Here is a 15,332-nt window from a genome sequence, read left to right as displayed (position 1 = left end):
AGAGTGTCATTGTGAAAACTGAATTTAGGATTGTATATGCAATCACTCAGCATTGTATCTGCCATAGAATATAGTCTAGAAAAGTTAAAGTTGTTTGTAAGGAAATGCAAAATCCATCTCTCCTCATTCATGTCTTCCACCTTCTTATATTATCTGTAGGATAGGAAAACCTGAGCTGCTTTCTGGAATGTTATTTCATAATATTGTGATAAGTACTGGACTCCTAGCATATCTTTACCTTCCACCTCAAAATCATAAAGACGAGAAGGAGATAAGGCAAAATATATATTAGTTATCATTCCCTCCTTTCTCTTCTCTGTTTCATTAGCCACCCTGACTGCTTTCCTTAAATTTCTTGTGATTATTTTTTTCCTCATTGTATTTTTCTTGTTATTTTTTAAAAGTTTATTTATTTATTTATTTTGAGAGAGAGAAAGAGAATCCCAAATGAGCTCCACTGTGTCAGTGTAGAGAACCTGGAGATCATGACCTGAGTTGAAATCAAGGGTCGGATGCTTAATCAACTGAGCCACCAGGTGTCCCATTTTTTCTTCATTTTAAGGCACAATAACCAGTATACTTTATCGGGTGAAATCCTTTTCAATAAGCTGATCCTCTGGTCATGAATAACTGTCCCTCCCTCTCACTTTTCTTCCCACCCTGTCTACCTTCCTCCATCTTTTTCTTCCTTAGTCCCATTCATTTATATATTCAACTGTATGTTTGAGTGCTAATTGTATACCAGTCATTTGTTGAGACTTTATATGTAGGAACAGTAAACTCTATGCTGTCTCTACTCTCACACAGCTGACATTCTGGTGGCATTGGCGGGGAGGGACAGGAAGTAATGACATATAGAACCAAATAAACCTATAGTGGCAATAAGAGCTATGGTGAAGCATGACACTGGATAATGGAATAGAGGCTGATGGGGTGGGGGGTCTGACTAGGGAAGATATTTCTGATAAAGGAACATTTGAGCAGGGGCCTGGGATTAGGTGAGGGAGAAAGACATATGATCTTCTAGGGGAAGAGCATTACGCAAAGGGAATAGCCAGCCAAAGGCATGCTGGAGGCACAGTGAGGAAGCCAAGGACTTTGGGGTTTACTCTAAATTGGATGTGAAGCCAGCAGGATTTTGGGCAGATGAGGGACATGATAAAATGTAACTTTTAGAATGCTCTTCTGGGAGCCCCTTTGGGAAATGGTAGTAAACTCTGAGTCTGAAAAGAACAATCATGGGGAAGGTTAGCACTCAGAAAATAAAGCATATTCTCATAATGGAAACTCCTGTTTTTTTGTTGAATAGTAGTGTTTTGTTTCAAAACACAAACAGTGAAGTGCTACTATTTGTATCTAGAGCAGCACCTTCTAGCTTTTCCCTTATTCTTTCTTTTGCCTTCCCTTCTCTGTTCTCATTCCTTTGCCTGGAAAGAAAGAACAACAATTTGAGAAGGGGGTTATTCTCCTTGAGCAGGAAGTAGGTAGAATCTAGAACAGTCTTACCTCTGATCAATTTATAGATGACCATCCTCATACTCAGTGCTAGTATTTGCTGAAGACTTAGTATGTGCTGCCAAGCATATTGCTAAGTGCACAGCAGGCAATACATTGATTCCTTAAAGCAAAACCACTCTATTTGACCATTGAAGAGGTTGAGTAATTTTCTCAACGTCATATACTAAGGAATTTCTGAAGGCAGGACTCCAGTCCATTTGATTCAAAGTTTGTTTTCTCTAAAGATACACAATATTGCTTTCTAGTCACTCACTCACTGACGCAGTTATTAAATGGGAAATTATTAACTGTACCCGGTATTGTGTTAGGGTAGGATGTGGCATGGATGTAATTGTATAAATCAAATCTAATGTAAATGGTTTTCAAAATGTCGAGCTTAATCTTATGTCCACCAGAAATTTGAACTAGGAAATGAAGACTTTACTTACAGTGGTAAATTGTGCCCCTTTTTATAATCATTTGAGAGTTGGAATGCAATTTAAAAAGAGGGTCTGTCCTCCCAAAATATCTTAGGTCCCATTTTTCTCTGAATGGAGACAGCTCCACATTCAATTATTTTATGCTAAGCACCTGTGTTTTACTTACTGTCAGAATATGTTTATGAATGACCTTCCCATTGCTTTAATCAAAGGGACTAGTTTTTAGAAGGAATAAGAAAGATTTCAATGGTTAAAGCCAGCAAACAGCTCTACATTGTTAATGTTGGAGAGGTAAGTCTCCTATTTTCAGTCAAAACTGAAAGATTGGTAGGTTCTGCTGGATGAAACCATAAGACTAATTTTCTTAGTGATGAGTGTATGTATGATGTATACTTCTGGGATCTCCTTGCAATTTATCTTTTTTTGTTCTTTTTTTTTTTTTAATCATTTCATTAGCACTGGGAGGCATTTGATCATTTTTTTTTTCCCCATGAAAGAGGAGAAAAGGAGCCTGAGAGAGTTCACTGAATCACCTAAGATCCTGCAGTTATTTGACTAGAACCTGACTGTACTAGCCAGGGTTCTCCCGAGAAACACGAAGCAGTATGTGTATATGCTAGAATTGATTAGAATTAGCTCATGAGATTATAGGGGCTTCTGAGTCCCGAGATAGGTATCCAGTGAACTGGATCTGAACTGGAGGTCCAGAAGAGCCAGCCATGCTCCATTCTGAACACTTGCAGGCTAGAAATCCCAGATGAACCAATATGTCAGCTGAGTCTAAAGGCAGGAGTGAAATGATAGGTAAGCTAGTCAGGCAGGAGAAGTTCCCCCTTACTCATGGAGGGGCTAGCTTTCTTTTATTTAGGCCTTCCTCTGACTAGATGAGGCCCACGAGTAGAATAATCTGCGTTGCACAGTCTATCAATTTCAGTGTTGCTCTCGGTCAGGAACAACGTCACAGACACACCCAGAATAATGTTTGCCCAAATGTCTGGGTGCCCCGTGGCCCACTCAAGTTGACATATAAAGTTGACCATCACATTGAGTTTCTAGCTCTGTGCCTTGTACCATATATATATATATATATATATATATATATATATATTTGTGCTTCCCCCTTTTTTTTCTTTCAATTTTTATTTTGAGAGAGAGAGAGAAAGTGAGAGTATGTACATGTGTGAGAGCAGGGTAGGGGCAGAGAGAGAGGGAGAGAGAATCCCAAGCCAAGCAGGCTCCATGCCGTCAGCACAGAGCCTGACTTGGGGCTACAACCCATAAACTGCGAGATCATGACTTGAACCGAAATCAGGAGGTGGATGCTTAACTGACTGAGCCACGCAGGCACCCCTGACTGTGCTTCCTTTTAATGTTCACACATACTCTCTTTCTCACACACACAATACGCAGTATCATAGTAGCAGCAAACCAGAAACAAATGTACGAGAGAAGAAATTTTTTTCTGGAAGAATATTCTTCTTCTTTTTTTTTTTTTTGGAAGAATATTCTTCTAAATGAGAAAGGAGCTTGCTAGTAGGGCTGAACCTAAGCATAAGACTTTATCAAGATTATTTGTCAAAGGGTAACATTCATCTGAATTCATCTGATCTCACATAAGTTACACACACAGGCATATTAAAAAATTGGAAATGAAAACCACAACAGAGATTGCTTGTACATTTTAATGTGTCCCGAACGTGAATCAATAGCTTTGTGAGTTCCTGATTCATTGCATACCACGAAGTGACCCAGGAGCCTTTCAGCACTCCCAGTGCCATCCAGCTTGCTTGCCTTGGCCTGGCTAAGAAAACCGCAGCTCACTGCCTTGCTCAGTGCACTCAGCAAGAAGACGGCGAGAGCACACACTCCAGGCAGCACTGACTCCATTTGGAAAGCCTCGGGATAACGAAGGGGTAATGTGTCTTGACTTCTGACACTGTTAAATACTCTGCTACTACTTTTCCTTCCATTTCTCACCTTCCTGAAGTAGGGGTGAAGTGAGGGGGAAAAGGGAAGTTTGGCAGAAACTCCACTTTGGAGAAAGAAAATCTTATTTGAATAAAGGTCCTACATTGAGAAGCCCCCATTGCTTTGAAAACCGGTTAACTCTTGATTAACTTGCCCACAAAAACTTGCAAATGTTGGGTTGGAGGAGGGACTAGGGGAAACTGAAATGAAATAAACATCAGTACACACATAGGAAGGGGGGAGCAGCAAAGAGTCCAGTCCTCATGACTGGGAGTAGTGGTTCTGAACAGCTCCTTATAATAGCATACTGAGCCTGAGTCCAGTGAGGCCTCTCTGCTGTTCTCTACTGAGTTTCGTTCAGTCCTAAAATGCTTTGGGTTTGCACTAGACTTGGGAAGCCTTTATCTTCTCTTGTTCTCCTCCTGATTAAGAACATGGGGATACAGAGATACTTGAAGCCTAGTTGAAAATAGAAGTCTTGATTTCTGGTTGTAAGAAGAGACTTTGTTTGTTTGTTTTAAAGAAGAATACCTTGATTTGACTAAGGAGGGGAAATTACATTAGAGAATGGGAGGTAACTCTGAACTGGACTCCTGTTTGGAAATTGGGTCTCTTCACAGATAACTGCCTGGGGCTGAGAGCATGCCTTTCCTAATAATATGCTGATAAGTACCAGCTGAAGTGAATTGAATCTTTATTGGCCCAGTGAGACTGGGAAACCTATTACAAAACGAGCTGAATAGTTTTGGGGATCTTTCCAGGCAGCAGAAAAATCCCGAGAGCCATGAGTACCCAACCTGTAATAAATACATTGTTCTGTCCAATTGCAAAGCCTTCTCTTCTAATACTATTCCCTACATAGATTTTTCTTATTAGGAAATTCATTATATGGCCCAAGATTTACTTATAAGACATTGCCACAAAATAAACTTTGCCCATAGGAAGAGTCTCTTATCCTCTTCCTTTTGGGGAAACTGAGGATTTTTTAAGTACTGGGATGATACTTTTCTATAAAGGTCAAACTGTGAGTTCTTCTGGATCCCCCGAAGGAACAGTAGTTTACCAGAATAAACTTGTATAAGTGTGTGTGCATGTGTGTGTGTTACATAGGAAAATCTACTTGGGATTAAAGTTACTAAGAAAGCAAACAGAAGCAGTTCTAGTTAGGGTTTGCAGGAGAAGAGAAGAACCAACTTTTGTAGTTTGAGTTATTTAAAAAGAAGTCAATTCAGAAAACCATCTGTACAAACTTGAGCAATGAGAAGGCAGACAGGCAGCAAGCACATGGGGGGTGTGTGTGTGTGGTGGGGTTACTTTTATTCTCCATTCCTGGGAGGAAGGCTGGGGCACTGACAGTACTCTGCATACATGTCTGTTGGGTGTGTTGAGAAAAACAAGACTTTAGCCACATTGAAAAAGAAAAACCCCAGTGCATTTTTCCAAGACCTGGTATTGTCAGTTTTAGAATACCTGGGACTAGAGTAAAGCTGTGTGTCTTCCCTGGTTTTTAGCCCCTGATACATCTGTGATTCATTCCTTTAACTAATGCAAAGTGGGGGTCTAGATGGCACATCTTTTTGTTGTTTATTGCTGGTGTATTGGTCTCTAACCCTGCCAGCAATATTATTTTAAATTTGTGCTTGGTCTCCTTCCAATGGAGTTAGTTGCTTCTTCTAAATGGCATAATAATGATGATGATGGTGGTAATACCATCATAAACAACAGTAACATCTGCCATTTGATTTTTAAAATCATTTATTTATTTTGAGAGAGAAAGCGCAAATGCATGAGCTGGGGAGGGACAGAGAGAGGGGGACAGTGAATCCCAAGCAGGTTCACGCTGTCAGCGCCGAGCCCAATGTGGGGCTCGATCTCACAAACTGTGAGAGCACGATATGAACTGCAATCAAGTGTTGATGCTTAGGTGATTGAGCCACCAGTCACCTCTGCCATTTACTGAGCATTAATTAGGTGCTAGGCGTAGCATGAGGGAATTTAGAATATGCTAGCCAGCAACTCAGGCTCTGTCTTTAGACTGTTGGATTCACATCCTCACTCCACAGTTTACTACTTATGGACCCATGGGCACTTTAGCTAGACCTTAGTGTCTTTGTCTGTAAAACGGGTTTTCCAGTGTTAATGAGGATGGAATGAACTGATGCAGGGAAACAGCTTTACACTGTGCCTTGTGCGTGGTGAGCGCTGTATACATGTTAGCTATTATTACTGTTTTTCATTATTTTTAGTGTTTTATTTAACCCTCATGTCAACACCGAAGAACAGGTATTATTGTGTCAGTTTTATAAATTATGAAGCAGAGACCTAGAGATACTGAGAATTTACCCAAGTTTATGCATCTTGTGAATAATGGAATTGGAATTTAAATTTGGATCCATTACTTTTTGCCACTAGGCTAGACTACCCTATAGCCTGTTCTCCTGTGATCTGACTTTAGAAGGCAGCACACGTCTCTTGGAAAATCAGCACTATGGCAAGAAGAATGTTACTTCATTACTCATATTAATTAGTTACTAAAAACCCAGGTGCTTTTCATAGATTATTTGTAATTATTTCACAAAGTTCTATGAAGTTGCTATTGTTATCTCATTTGGGACTACATGAAGAAATAAAACTCTGAATATTATGAGATACTCTATAAATGATTGGTTCCTTGAGAATGCTCCTGCCTCAGGGTCTTTGCACTTACTTCCTGCCTAAAATGTTTTCTGTCCAGATACATGGCTCATGCCCTCAACTCCTTAAAATTAATGAAGTCTTGACTGTCCTATTTAAATTATGAGCACCGTCCCTATCCTTGAAAGTTCCTAAGACCCTTAGGTGATTTACTGTATTTTTTATACCACTTATTCCCAAATGACATTCTGTATAATGTAGTTATTTGTGCATGGATGGCCTGTCTCTCCCCACTAGAAAGGTAGCTCCACAAATAAGAACTTTTGTCTCTTTTGTTTACTGCTGTGATCACATTTCACAGCGGAGAGCCAGGTGAATAGAAGGCATATGAAATCTATTTAATTAATGAATAAATGTGCGTTGCCTCACATTTTATAGTAGCTGTATATTGTAAGACCCGAGTTTTCTACCTGCTATGCCAGCAGTTTTCAATCATATGACCCTTGGGATTTTAAATTATTTGCTATTGGAGTCTTCATGCAGTCTACTTTGTAATCATCCGCACAGTGAATTTTTTTCCTCACAAAAGGGTGTCATTGGGGGGAAGGGGGACGCACATGATAAGGAAAGTGACATTTGAAGCAGACCATTAAATATCTGTAATCCACACAAATCTGTGTGCCTCCTGTTCTGTTTCCACACAGTGCCCCATTCAAATAAACACCAGTCCAAAACTGACGTTCATTGGAAAGACATTTTTGACTTTACTGATATCTATAAAAAATAGGTATATTTTTATTCCACTTACTGCACACACCAGGATTTTCTAAAATGTTCCATTCTTACCTCACAGATACTCTCTGCCCACCAATTCCTTCTCACATTTCCAAAAAAAAAAAAAAAAAAAAAAAAATCTCGCTAAAGCTCTTTTTCTCTTCTGCGTTCCTGTGACCTTCCAGATGGAGTCTGTTCTTTTTGACTAGTGATTCTTTTCTCTTCCCACTGTGAATTAAGTGGCAGGTCTGGGCTCCTCTAAATGATCTCCTTATCCATTACCCTGATTCTCTACAACAAAGGGTTAAGACATCTGGGAGACCCAGAATTTATAAGAGTGTTCAAAGGAGTAACAGTGATAGTTATTTGAATTCACTTATTTTTTCTTCCTGTACATGGAAGCCAATTAGGTTTTCCTGAGCATGTCCTCTCCCTTTATTTAAGAGAATGCAATAATTTGTTAGCTCTCACCCTGACTTGTGCCCATCAGCTTGGTGATAACCCTTGTGATGACTGAAGTGTGCTGTGGACATACGCCCCCAACAGACGGGAGGGCAGGTGGGAAGAAGATTTGAAAGTAGGAAGATGGAGGAAGATTATATATTTGTTTTCTAACATTCTCCCGTCCTAGAAAGTTTATATGAGCTCAGACTAACCTAAACATTTTAACCTGTCAGTCATACCATGTTTATTGACCTAAGATGGACAGATAGCAAGATAATTATTATAGGGGAAAGTTCTACTCCCATCTCTGTTATCTTGGCATTAATTTCAGAGTTTTGTTTTCCAACGTGGCTGAATAACACTGAAAAAAGTGCATGTACTCTTCTCATTGTAGCTCTTTAAAAGGGATGTATGTGTTTAATGTTCTTTGATTTATTTATGGCAGGGCATCATGAGTCCTTCTGTTTATCTCCTTAAACAGCCTCTTTCCCTATCCCATCTCACTGTTTGGCTTTTATGTCTACGTATTCTATTTAGCAGTTCCCGTCTCTGAACTTGTCTTTGTGTGGCTATTACTTTGTTGAATAAAAGGAGGGGACAGCAGTTAGTGAAGAAAGTCAAAGGCACAACCTCCGAATATGTCTTGATTCCTGGGCTCTGCAATGGCCCAAAGTCCCCGTCTTGTGAAGTTCCCTGATTATATGTGTCAGGCCACGGACACCATGTTGATGTTCCTGAGGAGGATTCCAGAAGCTGCTCTTCTGGTTTACCCAAAGGAGGAGTATGGCCGCCCATTTCTCTCTTTACAGGCAGAGGTGTGGGGGCCTCCTGCATCCTATTCCTGGAAATGTCCTCTCTGTATCAGTCTTGTTCAGTCTAATGGTTGGGGCACTTGTGTCCTTACCCTCCGAGACTGTGGGTTTTAAACTAGAAAGCCAAAAGAGAGTCACTTCAGGGAAGAAGGGAAAGGCATCTTGAGGGAGGATGCTCTTTTTGAGGTGGTGTGGTGCTCTGCCTTGTCTGTTCTTAAGCTGAACTGTGACCGAGGCATCATACATGGAGGGGTTGCCAATCCTCAGTGAAGGATGTGAGTGAAGGGTGACAAGCAGTCAGCTTGCAAATTAGAACTGATGGGTCCTAATTCCAGATCTGCTTCCCTGTGACCATGTGATCTCTAATGAATCATGTTTCTGCACATCGATGCATTTGGATACAAGAGCCAATTATGTGATTTATGCCTCACTCTACGAGATGTGAATTTTAGACCTTTTTCCTTCTTCCACTACAGAGGGGATCCTTTGCTGGGGGAATAGTGTGCATTCGTGGGCAGAAAGTTGAATGTAATAATGGTTTTGGGTTTCATCTAACAGATTTTCTCTTAATGAAGTCTTAAGAATGTGACCTAATGCAGTACTGTCCTGTATGGGGCTCTCCAGGGAACCACTTCAGCCTGGAAGTTCAGAGAAGGCATCTGGACTCAGTCTTGAATCTTTCACTATCAACCATGTGATGAAGAGTCAGCACTGTGTAGTCTTTGTATCTATTTTCTCAGCCACGTATCTCATATAAACGTTTTAGAGATTCAGCTAGTAATACAAAGAATTTACAACAGAGCCAGGTTTATAATAAGCACTCAATATTGTTTTCTGATTTCTGAATAAAGACTAACAGAAGGCCAAAATAAGGAGCAAGGGAGGAATGGGCATACATTTTTGATTCATCTGATATATAATGAGTACTTTTGGTGTGTCACATGACTTCTGTGTACTGTCAGAGATGCAGAAAAGAGTCCGGCATGGCTTCCAGCTTTAAGGAGCCATGAAGGAAGAGAGAGAAACAGGTCAAGAGCTATAGTAACAAACTGATAAAGGTGATGGCAGAGATACGCCTATTGTGCCAGAGTGTAAATGGTATATGATTAGACACATCACCCACTAAACCCAAACTCAACACCAACCGGAGGCACAGTGCACAGGTAGGATATTTTATTTTTTTTAAAGAACCGTTAAAAAAAAAAAATGTTTATAGAGAGGGAGAGAGAGAATCCCAAGCAGGCTCCGTGCTGTCAGCAGAGTGCCTGACGTGGGGCTCAATCCCATGAACTGTGAGATCATGACCTGAGCTGAAATCAAGAATTGGATGCTTAACTGACTGAGCCACCCAGGTTTCCCAGATAGGACATTTTAAATGTCTGATCAGTTATATGTAATGTTGGTATTATCAGGAATTTTCTGTGGGGCTTGGGGAAAACATGTAATGTAGCAACCTCATATGAACTATTAAGATCACAACATGTATTCACTTTTAGTTATTCCTCTAAGGCCGGGGTTCTTAATAAAGAGTGCACACTGAGACAACCTATTGTAGTCTTCGAAAAATAACAACAGTAACAACACAGGCTTTATTGTCATCCCTGTTGATTCTCATTGATTAGGTCTTAGGGGGTCAGGCCCAGACATCTATACTTTTGAAAAAGCTCCGCTGGTAATTGTGTGTTCCCTGGGTGAGGATCAGTCTTTTAAGGGGAAAGCTTTCAGAAATATGAGAACTTTTGCTGGACATGTGACTTTTGTTTACTGTGACTGGTATCTATATCTGCTTTGAAAAGAGACCTAGACAGACCATGTTTTATTGTACTCTACCTTGTATTCTTGGCAGAGCTAAATGATCCAGAGTTGAGAGCACCTGTGGCCAATATAATCTCAGTTTATAAATTTCCTAATTCATGATGTAATGGATTTGTAATGTGTCAGCTTGGCTAGGTTGAACTACACTTCCCAGAATTCCCTTTCTTTTAGGGTAGCCAGGTTAAGCAAATAAGAATACAAGGCACTCACTTATATTTGAATTTTATATAAACAACGAATATATATATGTATGTATATATTTAATATGTACATATATACATATATATGTTCAATATGAACATGTCACACACATGCAATATTTGAGATATTCTTCTACCAGAAGAGTCTGTTGTTTATCTGAGGTTTGAATTTAACTGTGTATCTATTTTTACCTGGCAGCCCTGCTTTCTTGTATGTCTCCAGTTGGGGTGGACCACAAGGGAGATTCTTAGAACATTTGGAGGGTGGAAAAGGAAGCAGCAGCATTTTGTAGTTCACATATGTTGTTGCTGACTTGCTGACTTACTGGTGTGAAGCAACAGAGAGACCTGAAACTACTGGACCTTCTCCTGGATCCTCCTTCAGCTTCTCCAACTCCTAGACCAGGATTATGTGTTTAGCTCTGTAACGAATGGCTCTGTAACGAATGAGGGACAACCTCAGCACCGAGGTCAGATGCAGTAAGAACTGACCTGGGTTGCAGTCTGTCCCCATGAGGTCCCAGTTCCTGCTTATGGTTTCTTATCTGACCTTGATCTTTACTGATTTACACCCATTGTCCTGTCCCAATTGCCCATGCAGTTTCAAGCTCACACCAGACTGAAAGGCAGCAGTCGTACACAAACTGCTTAACCAGCTCTGACAGTTGGGTGAAGGAGATCAACAATGCCTATCTGGATTTCAGAAACAAGTCCAGGTCAAGCGTTTTGCTAAGTATCCTTGGCCATTGCCTGCTTCTATTCCACATAACCAGCCTCAGTGTCCGTGAATGATTATTTTCAATTAGCAACTACACTAAAATGCAAGATGAGGACTGTTATCCTGAGGTATCATGTATTTCTGATGGTGTGGAAATTTCCATTAGGGAAAAGGGAACAACAGCATACTGAGCACATCAGACCTCTGCCTTCTGTCGTGGACTCATGTGCATTTGCAAGTCAACGCTCTCAAGTCTGTCTTTCCTTGTAACTTTCTTCAGATGAATGAGTAGGTCATTTTCTTATTTACCATGTTTATTGTAAAGGAACCACAAAGATAGAAAATAAGACACTGGGAGACAAAAACACAGGCTTCCATTTACTTTGGTCACTCACAGAGCTTGATAGTTAGTTCTCAAGATGATTTCTTTATTTAACACAGCAACACATGGGCCCTGTATCATATCAGACCATCTCATCCATGTGGGGCACTGAATCCTGGGTGTTTTGTATATGTTTTATGACATATGTTCAGGCACAAAGTATGCACATAGTGTTGGGAGAAATGGGTATTTTAACACTGGAAGCATCCAACATATTAAAAGGAGACTCAGCTTTTAAACGTGTATTCTGGCCATTTAGCTCTCTACAGGGTAGCCACTGAGATGCTGCTGTTGATGCACAGATCTCCAATCCTTTCCTTCCCCTTAAAAATCAGTGGTTTGCATTAGCCATCAACCCTCCATTCTTCTCCAGTTGAGGAGTTGTATTTGCAATAGTCCTGTCACATCAGATGTTAACTGTCTCCTAACGTCTGGGCCAAGGGCACACAGTAACTTCAGAAAAAAGAGAAGATATTCAAAGGGAGGAAAATGAAACCCATAAAGCTACCTTAAATTCCAGAGGAATCAGAAACTACTCCTTTTCTGTTTGAAAAACTGCAAACCTCAGGAGCTTCAGTTACCCTGCAGATCTGTATGTCATTTGTTGGACCACAGTATTTGTCTTTTCTACTGAGCCTTCTTCCTTAAAGGCAGAGTTTTCTGTTGATGAGGACATGAGGTATTCATTCAAAATTTTTTTCTGAAAAATGCTTTCTTTTCAGGAATTAGGGAAAATCCTAGGTGATTTCACCATAACATACTACATTTTCTTTTCTTCTCTTTTCTTTTCTGTATGTGTGTAGGTCTTTCTCCCTCATGTAATCAAGACAGTGTCAACTTACATTTAACTTGACTGAAATTGGGAAATCATGCAAGCCTTAATAGGGGCAGATGATGGAAAGAAAGACAACCCAAGAAGTGACTCTGCAAGTTTTCAGCTTTCCTTGTTCAGATATGTAATTGCTAGTTTGGCCTCACTTTTAGCGTTCTTTTTATTTCTGTTCCTATAACCTCAGTCATGGGTTTGGAGAGAATCTTTAGTTTAAATTCCCAGAGTCAAATGGCACAGATACATCTTCTTGGCAAGATCAGGTCTCTCAGCCTTGATTGTATACAATTTACATGCTTTAATTAATAAAAGGCTTAAAAAAATCCAGTGTGGGCAGTTAAAAGCATCATACTCCCTTTAATTTATTTATGCAAGGAGGAAATGTGTGAACCCTATTGTTTTAATTAGACAGAACATTGTACAGTATTAAGTTGCATTTCCATCTGATTGGCAGTCAGCAGAACAAAAAGAAGCAAAAAAAAAAAAAAAAATCACATCCTGAAACTGATAGCAATAAATTATGAATAAAGAAAATGTAATAAACTAGAAACAATTTTTGAGGACTGACAAAGAGATAATTACAAGTTTCAGCTGAATTGGTTTGCCAGGGGTTAACATTCCTACATATTTGTAGTTTCCTTTGACATTTGGCAGTGTCCGTGGTCATAGCCTTCATGCAATAAGGAATGGAGAGAATAAAGGTGAGAAGAGGTCCTGATAAGCCAGAAGTTGGTGTTAGCCTTTGTGGAAAAGAAGCAAAAGAAAGCAAAGAGTGGGAGTAAAGGTTGAGAGGGAACTGGGAGAAAGATCAGACTCCCTGTCAGCCCTCTACTTCGTGTCTGTTGGCCACCAGTTGGAGGACATCCTCCGCTCCCCACAGGCATGCTTACCCCTTTCTCTTCTCACCGGTGTGGGTAATGCTGACTGCCTGTGTGGAAGTGCCTGGTCCCCAATATCGCCCAAATTACTGTTGACAAAGACTGTGAGCAAGTTTAGTCTTGAATCTGGCTTGCTTTGTCTACCAAAGTCAAGCTGCATGAACTCTGACTCCAGGGGGAGCTCTCTGGCCCAAGAACTGATCCCATAAAGAGGGGTGTATGACGGTATGCCAAATGGAGCTTCTTGGCCTCCTTTCTGTGAAAATGATGTGATTTCTTATAAAAAGAATCTAATGTATTCGAAGTTTGCATTCATGGTACCACATTCACCATGACATAATTGTGTTGTATTTTGTCTTGTTTGTTTTAGTAAATACGCCAATATAGTCTTAACCTAGTGTTTAAAAAATGGTCACTCACCCTTGCCATGTGTTAGGGGTTAAACAGAAACTCTGGGGTTCTTAACAATGGTATTAGCGTGGCATTTTGGTAAGGGTCTTAGGTATACCAGAATTCCATCCTAAACCGCAGCCACAAGTTTTCTAATATATGGGTGTACGTGAAGGACAACAGCGACTGGAAAAACACTACTTCCCCTGTGGCTCGGCTCATGTCTGAATTCTGGCTCATGATATTCTACTGAACTGGATTGTGGAACGTGATTTAAGGGATATCTTTGATCTTTCTAAGCTCAAACTCGCATCCCTTCACTGCAGAAAGCATGGGGGGACAGAAATAGAACATAGGCTGGATGGGCCAGTCTCAAGTGAGCGGTAAGGAGGTTCCGGCAGCTCTTCTACATCATTTGTGCCAGAGGAAGAGGGAGAATTACAACAGTGACTAGAGAGCTAGAAGTCCAGGCCCAAGTAATCCTTCAGAATCTAAGTTGTAGCAAATTCTCTTCCCTGAGAGGAAATAGAGAGTAAAATCTCAAGAGTTTCCTCTCCTGAATGTCTACACAACATGGTTTCTCAGAGAATTTGCTGGGTAGAAACTTTGACCGTTTTTTGGTCTAAATATTTAGTCAGTATATACTTATTCATCATATACCACATGACTGGCCCTGTGGAAAATCTTTAAAAATGTAAACAATGATACCTACACATAGGGTGCTGGTAGCTTTATCACAAGAGACAGAACATGAAAGGTGAGAAAAAGTTAAATAAAATTTCTTCAATTTCTCACAAGCTGTACTTTGTGTTTTCTTTTTTTTTAATTAAAAAAGAATTTAATCTCTACCCCCAATGTGGGGCTCGAACTCACAGCCCCAAGATCAAGAGTTGCATGCTTCACCCACTGAGCCAGCCAGGTACCCCATCACAAGCTGTACTTTGATTCTGCAAAGTCTGTCTTAAGTTTTCCCTTTCTTTCCAACTCCCTAGTAACCATCCTGTATCTTTTAAGAGTTTTCATATTAGAATTTAGCCAAAAAGTTCTCAATAGAGAGCAGTTTTGCTCCCCAGGGACATCTGTAGATATCTGTGACATTTTTTTGGTTGTCACAACTGTATGCTTAGGGGTGGGGGTGGTTACTGCTGGCATTTAGTGGGTTAAAGCCTGGAATGCTGCTTAATATCCTACAATGCACAGGACAGTCTCTACAGCAAAAAATTATTTGGCTCAAAATGTCAATAGAACTGAAGTTAAAACTCCTGAATTTTAGCCTGTTAAATAATTTCTCCACTGTATGCCGTCTTTCAACCAGTATCCCTCCTATATCTCTGGATATTCTCTTTATTCGCAATTCCATATATTTGCTTGGGCATAATGTAAATAAATATATATGGGTATGTAAATATACATGGATATGTAAATATGTGTGGGTATATGTATGTATGTATATTTGACTTTGATTTATATAGGTCAGTGCTGGGAGATGGATTTATTTTTCTTTCCAGAAGAGTACAACAAATTTAAACTTGGGGAAAGGGGAGTGGAGAC

At 40.1% G+C, this 15,332-nt stretch overlaps 1 long non-coding RNA gene across 1 annotated transcript in view; it reads left to right on the top strand.

Annotated features, from left to right (window-relative positions):
* The window catches only part of LOC121015356 (uncharacterized), a 60,960-nt gene that overhangs the window by 13,603 nt on the left and 32,025 nt on the right, over positions 1–15,332 (top strand). The window lies entirely within an intron of this gene.

Source organism: Herpailurus yagouaroundi, unplaced genomic scaffold (genome assembly GCF_014898765.1).
Source record: "Herpailurus yagouaroundi ecotype Mexico unplaced genomic scaffold, PumYag 206, whole genome shotgun sequence".
Taxonomy (NCBI): domain Eukaryota; kingdom Metazoa; phylum Chordata; class Mammalia; order Carnivora; family Felidae; genus Herpailurus; species Herpailurus yagouaroundi.
This window is presented reverse-complemented; position numbering and strand designations above follow the sequence as displayed.